Raw genomic sequence first — 8,935 nt, forward strand, 5'->3', positions numbered from 1 at the left:
GAAGTGGGAGCGGATTACGATGGATTTCATAACTAAGTTACCCAAGACATCGGGTGGTTAAGATACTATTTGAGTGATCATCGATAGATTGACCAAATTCACACACTTCTTGCCAATAAAAGAAACCGACAAGATGGAGAAGCTAACAAGAACTTACCTCAAGGAGATTGTTAGACTACTTGGTATGCCAATATCTATTATTTCAGATCGAGATAGTAGATTCACCTCTCGTTTCTGGTAGTCGTTACAAAAATCTCTAGGAACTAGGTTGGACATGAGTACAACCTACCATCCACAAACTAACGGACAAAGTGAGAGGACGATTCAAACTCTAAAAGATATGTTGCGAGCTTGCATGATAGACTTTGGAAAGGCATGGGATACTCATTTACCCATTGTTGAATTCTCTTACAACAACAATTATCACACTAGCATAAAGGATGCTCCTTTAGAAGCCCTCTATGGCCGCAAGTGCAGATCACCTCAGTGCTGGGCTGAAGTAGGTGACACGCAGCTAGATAGAGGTCAAGTTCCTGACAGTACTCTCACTGGTTCGGAAATCATTCGTGAAACAACGGAGAAAATCTTACAAATTTGGGAGTGACTTAAAGCTTCTAGAGATACATAGAAAAGTTATGCTGACAAAAGAAGAAAACCTTTGGAATTCCAAGTGGGTGACCGCGTATCACTGAAGGTCTCACCCTGGAAGGGCGTAATATGCTTTGGAAGCATGGCAAGCTGAACCCAAGGTATATAGGACCATTTGAGATTCTTGCTAGAATCGGTCCAGTAGCTTACAAACTCCGACTACCTCAAGAACTTAGTAACATACATCCTACCTTCCACGTTTCTAACTTGAAAAAGTGTTTATCCAACGAGACTTGTGTGATTCCACTCGATGAGATCGAGGTTAAAGAGAATATCAACTTCCTGGAAGAACCCGTAGAGATCTTATACATGGAAGTAAAGAGAACCAAACAAAGTTGTATCCCGATAGTGAAGGTTCGCTGGAATCTAAAACGAGGACCGAAATTCACTTAGGAACGGGAGGATGAAATGCAACAGAAGTATCCACATCTTTTTCCCTATTCTTTCTGTATCTCTATAATACAAATTTCGTGACAGAATTCTCTCTAATGGGGGGATAATGTAACATCCCGTTATTTTCTGTTTGTAAAGTCAAACCTAGTCAATCAAAGTCAAACTTGGGTCAACTAAAGTCTTTTTTGTTGTTCTGGGTTTTTATTAAGGTTAAAATAATAACCTTTGTTATTAAAAATCCTTAAAATAATTGTGGTTGAAATAGGAGGGGAAATGCTTAAAAACCAAGAACTTTCGCATCTTATTCTCTTCCTTCGCTTCGGACATGCAAACCTTCGGGTCGCAAAAGGTTCACGGTCGTGAACACCTCGGACCTTGAACCCTCGCAACCATGATCACTCTAACTACCTTCAGACCGTATACGAGGTTAACGGCCATGAACCCTTCGTACCGTGAATCCTCGCATATATATATACTTTTCAGCCTATTTTTCTTCACTTTTTATACTTTTCATATATATATATATATATATATATATATATATATATATATATATATATATATATATATATATATATATATTTTCGTACCGTGAACCCTCGCATATATATATACTTTTCAGCCTATTTTTCTTCACTTTTTATACTTTCAAACACCATTCCAAGTCTTTTTCTCTCAAGTATCATAATCCAAGAACAGGAAGAACAACCTCTCTCCTCAAGAACATACTAGGATCATACTTTCTTATCATTTCATGTTTTAAATCACTAGTTTTTCATAAGATCTAACATGTACCACTTCTTGATCTTGTTATCATTTCAAGAACATCATTCAACTTCTATTACTATGCTGAAACTCATTTGATTTCAGTAGTCTTCACGAAGAACACGTGAAGAACACGAAGAACAAGCACTTGAAAACCTTTGAATCTTCTAAGAAACTGGCCTAGGATCATCAAGTGTTCATCTTTATTCAAGAACTTCTAGCCGTCAACACCATTAGGGCCGTGAACCCTTCATGCTTTAGGGCCATGAACACTCCTCTCCTGGCCGTGAACACCTTTCAGCTTCCCCTTTAGCTTCTAACACTCCAATTTGTAAGTTATACTTACAAATTAATCCAATTTCCAATCATTCCTATGATTATTTTAGCTAATTGGATGCATATATGATAAACAAATTATTATATAGGACTTGTTTTGTTGCTGGATTTCACTTGTGGAACTAAATATCCTTTACCAAATCATCATTTGAATCACCCTCCAAAAGGTGAGTTCATACCCCCGTATTTTCATAGTTTTTACTATTTTAACCGGGGGGGGGGGGGGGGATACAATTCTAACACGAAGATATTTGTGTTACAAGCAAATGGTTTCAAAATATATTACTAAAATAAATTTAAATTGTTATCAAATCAAACTGTTTTAGATTGTGTCAAAATGACATCAAGTCATCAAAAGTATTTCAAAATGTTAAACTCTTTAAATGATTTTATAAACTTATGTTTTTCCCAAAAATTATATTTATATATATACATATATATATATATATATATATATATATATATATATATATATATATATACGTATATATATATTATATAAATGAGATTTCAAAGGCTTAGGACTGATAACTCACTTTGGTTTCTTTTCCTTGTTTGGATGTGGGCTTATAGTTGTTGGATTAATGTCTAAGTCCATAACTATAATTGGTAAGACTTGACCCGACCCGGCATGGTCCATTTGGGTTGCATACCATCATGCACTTGGATAGACTATAATGAGAGAAATAAGACACTTATGGTTATTAATATATTATAAGTTCTAGTATATTAATAATAAGAATAATAAGATTATTTAATTAGTATTGATCAAGAATTAATCTAGGATTAATTAAGTGATCAAAAGAAGACTAATTAAATATATGGGTTGATTGTGTAAATCATCCATACTTGTATAGTGGGCTAATGCTCCATGGATAATCAAGTTGGGCTAAAACCCATAGGATGGTCCATGGATGCTCATGGTGTATTTGTACCCACGGATCATGGAAATGAAAGGCCATGTGAATTAGGGCTTACATGGTGTAACCCTAACTATATAAGCATCTTATTCTTAACCAAAATCGGCCACTAGTGTGTGAAGTGAAAGGGCTAGCCGATTTCATGAGTTGTAGAATTCTCTCAAGTTATTCTAAGTGTTTTGGTGATTGTGATTCCATTTGAGGCTTCCACACTATTGGGGCTAGGCACTCAAGCTTCATGAAGACTTTCTACATCAAAGAGGTATGTATTCTATCTTGTTACACTCATTGTTTTGTATGCTAGATTAGGATAATACCTTGGATGTTCTTATTTGCATGTCTAATAGAGAAAACATAGATCCAAGGTATTTAGGGTTGCATGTACACTTAGGAGTGTTAGAATGCTCAAAACCCAACAGTGGTATCAGAGCCTGGTTTGCTTTCTCTTATACTTGATGCAAATTGCTGAAAAATGCTGAAAAACTCGATTTTCTGGCTTTCTGGGCACTGTACTCGCCGAGTCCACTGATGAACTCGCCGAGTCCATGAGTAAAATCATCCTACTCGCCGAGTAGGTTCATGCACTCGCCGAGTAGGAGCCCCAGACAACATATTTTCGAGGTTTTTGGCTAGAAATGGACTAGGAACACTACCCTAAGTTGTTTTTGAACTTATAAACCTGTTTTTGATGTGGTAATGTTCATGCTAATCCATTTTCAAAGATAATTGTCAATAGATTCATGTTTTGTATTAGTTTAAGGTTTAGACTAATTACATGAAAAAAGTTTGATTTGAATTATCTTGTTCTTATGAGTTGCTTAGATTAATAGAAAAGTTGAGTGAAATAGTTGTTTTCAATCCAAATTAATCTAAGGGTTGATTCTAAAATGTGTTTTTATAACTTGTCCTCAAGTTATATGAAAAGTCACATTTAAGTTTTCATAAAACTCATAAAAGTTGGAAATGGTTACAAAAGATGAAGAGTCTTGTCCTTTAGTTATGGAGGTTCAAGAGTCACTTCATTAATAAATAAATTAATTAAATATGTAACCATAATTAAATCCATAAGTTATAAAATAAAGAAAAGTTAATTCTTTTATTAGTTTAAAGTCTTCCATAACTTGTCCTGAAGTTATGGAACTTGAAGAGTTTTTGGATTAAAACTACTTTAAGCACATAAGTTATGGAATTAATTAGTTTTGAATAGTTTCAAAACTTGCCCTCATGTTTTGGAATTTGTAAAGTTTTCACTTATGAATACTTTAATTCCAAGTTAGCCCTTAGAATTTTAAAAGTTAAAATTCAACCCTTATACTTTATAATATTATAAGTTAATAATATATATATGTATAAGAGTAAAGTCAGTCTTACCGCTAGTACGCCTCATTCACGAAGCTGGTCTATAAGGTGGGTATAAGGTTGTTGCCTATAAAATGGCAACTTAATGGGTGTCCACTCTCACCCACCGCTTGCTTGACTGGTGGAGGGTCGTTAGCCGAACGGGTTTGACAGGACTATAATTCTCCCTTCATTAAAAGTATTAATGATAAATACTAAGTAAATAAACTCTTAATAATACCCAATCTTAGTTACTTAGGAAAATGTGAATAAGGTGCTAATCCATGAAATTACACTTTACACTTTGTCTAAGTCGTTAGTGGAGCGTGTGTGGTTAACCGGCACACTAACCTGGACTTAACAAGGTAGGTAAAGGGTGACTTAATATTTATCATAGTATCGATGGAGCGTGTATGGTTTACCGGCACATCGATTAAGGGGTAAATACTTAAGGGTACCAAGTAATTTGCATGGTTACTTCACACCTTGTTTTGTGATCCTCGGCATCCCAGTCACAAAACCTGAAGGGCACACTCGAGATTGAAACATGCCATTGAACAGTTCAATGAATCTCAAAGATCTTGGAATTTCAAAACCAATTAAAACCTAATAATACATTTCGTTTATCTTGGTGAAAATTGGTGAATCGTCATTCACCTACCTTCAAATATTTTATAGCTTGGATTACGGCATACCTCTTCTAAGTTATAAAATAGTTTGTTGGGTCCTAGCCTTAATACTTCATATTGGGTGTCATATTAAGGACTTAAGATCAACTATCTTGAATGTCTCCCAAAAGATGTCTGGTTTAGACATTTATGATCTTCCCAAATCTCTTGAAACAAGCTTTCCTAAATGAAGATGATGTCCCATGGAAATCATACTTCATTCATCTCCTTCAATTATTCTCCCTAACCCACAAGTTCTTGAAAAGTTTAAGGTTACTCAAGCCTAATTGGCAAGGCAAGGTCTAGGTGTGTTCACATCTTGGAGATGTAGTCACATATTGACAAGCCGGGAGAGTTGGGTGTCAAAGTCTTGAGAAAGTTGGTGGTTCAATCACTTTTTAAGTCACATACTGAGTTCTTTTGGAACACCTATGAAACAGACTATGACAAGACCCTTAATGATCTTATCTATTTGTTAAGATCAACTTCCTAAAACTTGATGGACATTGACAATAGTGACGTAGGAAATTCCGGAAAACATTCTCTTCCCAATGGAAAGGGATCGGCCATAGTCAACTTAGTTGACCATATGGTAAAGAGAAAAGCTAAGTCTGTGATAGTCCCATGTACCATTATCAAAGGGTCCATATGTTTATATTGCCAAAGAAAGGGGGCATTGGTTGCGAAGCTGCCAAATTTACCTAAGGATGTTAAAGTCAATAAGTTTGACTCTACTTCAGGTAAAGTCCACTATCTAACTCTGCTAAGTTTCGATTCTGAGATTCCTGATACATGATGTGACTGGGTCACATGGTGATGTTTTAAGAATCAAAGAAAGGTGAAGAAACTTAAAGAAAGAATATGCTGAATCTGATGGCGTAGATGGATTTCTATCGCATAGTTTGAAGATCGGATTCTTGAGCTACTTCTTAGGAGTTATGAGATATTGCTTAGGAATAGATAACAACAAGTTTTCATATAGATTGTAAGGATAAGTTTTTCCGCAAAGTTCTTTAAAATAAAAGGAAAATTTTGATTTTATTTATTTTAAAATATCCTTACAATGGCATCTGTGGAAATTTTTGTTGTTTATAAGATTCCATTAATAGCAAGAGTGGAAATATGAAATTGATTCTTTCATTTGTGGTAATGTATAAATTTACCAAATAAGGAAAGATTTTCATCACCCAAGTTTCAATTGGACCGGAACTTGGAATCATGCAAGTTGTATAGCATGATGAATGAGAACTTTCAAGTATTGGAAAATTAAGACTAATTACTTATTCACATGGATGTGTGAGTCAAGTAATGGACTAAGGGATCGAGTACATAGTCTTGTGCACTGATTAAGTCCACCACAAAAGATTGATAAGACTACTCGTCATAGTTTACTAAAGCTCAGTAAATATGGTTATACTTACAATATTATGTGTAATTCTGAGACATTGGAAAAGATTTCAATGTAAGGCAGAGCGAATAAGAAGAGTCAACTTAGGCAGAAGGATAAAAGTTTCTCAAATCTGAAAAGATGGGAGAGTACTTTAGTATTAGTTTTGTGATCATCTTAATGATTAAGAAACCATATCAAAATTAGTTCTCTAAGGAAAATCTTAGTGCATTCTTATGACTAAGAAGAGGAACTTGAATTGTTGAAGTGGGTAAATCAAGAAGATGAGTCATACTTTGTTTCAATACAAGTCTTAGAGTCATACTCCAAGATTGTAACTTGAGTGACATGTCTTAAAGAAGGTTTAAAACACTTGTCAAATGTAAGAGTAAAAGTTTTGTACTCTTGTACATTTGAAATTGGTAAGTTGTGATGTTTTGGATAAAACAAAGACCAACTTAGGCCAATTGTGTGAAGTGTTTGTCTTGATAAGAATCCATACTATCTCTTGGATGTTTGACAAAGAGTCTTATATGTCAAGGGGACAGTGGGAGTATTAAAGGTCTTGAAAGTCTCAAGAACTAATCAAGAATAAAACCTAAAGTTCTTCACTAGCACACGACTTGAGGTTTATAACCTATCATGTTGACATATTTTGTGCTCATTCCAGTTAAAGTTGGCTTTGCATATGAGTTCTTAGAGTTCTCAATTGGTTGCATAACAACTTGGAAGCAATGGTAGGCCCTTGAGCTGCCAGGTGGCAAGAAATTAAGATTGAGTTCAATCCATATGGTTTTGGATTTGTCATTATCTTTGTCTTGTGATTATGGTTTTGACAAATTCATATGGGTAGGAACTCATACACCATATAAATCTAAGTGTCATAAGGTTTCTCTCCGATTCATGTAAATGATGGTGAGGAAACACTTTCACTAAGTAAATTTTAGCTAGATAGCAATTGTGGTATTTGCTTTCTCAAAGTCGTTAGTGGAGCGTGTGTGGTTTACCGGCACACTAACCTGGACTTGTGAGAAGTGGCAAAAAAAGGTCTAACCATTATGATTACGGCATACCTCTTCATAATTGTTTACACACACAAGTGTGCTATCTAAAGGAAGGTGTATGATTTTGATAAAGTTTTATCAAAACAATCAAGTATCAGAAATCTGAAGTTTGGTAAGAAAGTCAGCTGATTTCTGAGTACATGTCAAAGCTAGTGGGAGCATAAGTGTTATGCCAATAATCATCATGTTAGTGGGAGCATGATAATTACGGTAAGTATTGCAAGCTAGCAATGTTAATTATAGAAAACAAAAGTTTCAATCGGAAAAGAGTTGTTTTGCTATAATTAAGGGAGAGGAAATTATACTTAATCTCAAATCTATAAGCTTAGATCGTGAGGTTTTAATCATTTAGTCAAGGATATATATATATATATATGAATTTCATGTTGGAATGGCTCAACATAAGGAAATTCTGTATATGGGTCCATTATTTGCGTTCTAAGATTTGATTATGATTACGGCCTCCCTTTTCATAATCTAAATTATGAGAACTTGGCAAATTGAAATGGACATATTATAGCAAAAGACTGGTTTAGTCTTTATGTGAGACATCATGAATCGTGTCCCATATGCTTCAGATATAGGATCGATTACATGTGCTATATTCATCCATTCTAAAATTTTCCAGATGCCTGGGGCATTAAGAAGGGAAAAGGTTTAGAACTGGATATGACTAAAAGGATTAAACAATTGTCGAGGACAATCTAAGGTTTTCCAAGGATTGGTTGCTCAAGGACAGTTGGAAGTATAGTGATAATTCTGGAAGGACCATATTGACATAATCTGTAAGGAGGCAACTCTTGTTCAGAAGTGATAGTCAAAAATGGAATCTGGAAATGTTTCAAAGTTAGAAGTTTTCAATCTGTGTAAGATTAAGAAAACTTAATGCAAGAAGGATGTTTCCAAGGAGCTGATCTCCTTTGGAATACTCTGTAATGGTTGTTGTCAAGTCTTTATGACTTTGTACATAATCATTACAAGAGGATCAATGCATATAAGTTTAGAATCTAACAAATTTCAGTAAATGGCATGAATTTGGAATTCTTGCATTTGCAGTAAGGATTTGGGAGTGTGAAAAGAGAATCATTGAAGTTATGTTCAATTGGTCTAGTTCACAAAGTAAAGATCATAGACAAACATAGTATGCATACTTGGTGTATGGCATGACTAGTGTTTAGAAAACATAGTGTGCATGCTCGGAGCATGGGACAACTATTGTTTTAAATTCAAGAATAAAGTTGATAGCTGAAACAGTATACAATGAATAATGTGTAATCATATGGTGATAAATAAAAGATGTTTTATTTATGTTCAAAGGGTTGATACCATATTGGATTCAATTATTATTGTGTTTCATTTTGCATGTTTTGACTTCCCGAATAAACTAGGTTATTCTTCCGGAATGACTAAGTTATT

Source organism: Lactuca sativa, chromosome 8, assembly GCF_002870075.4.
Source record: "Lactuca sativa cultivar Salinas chromosome 8, Lsat_Salinas_v11, whole genome shotgun sequence".
Taxonomy (NCBI): Eukaryota; Viridiplantae; Streptophyta; class Magnoliopsida; order Asterales; family Asteraceae; genus Lactuca; species Lactuca sativa.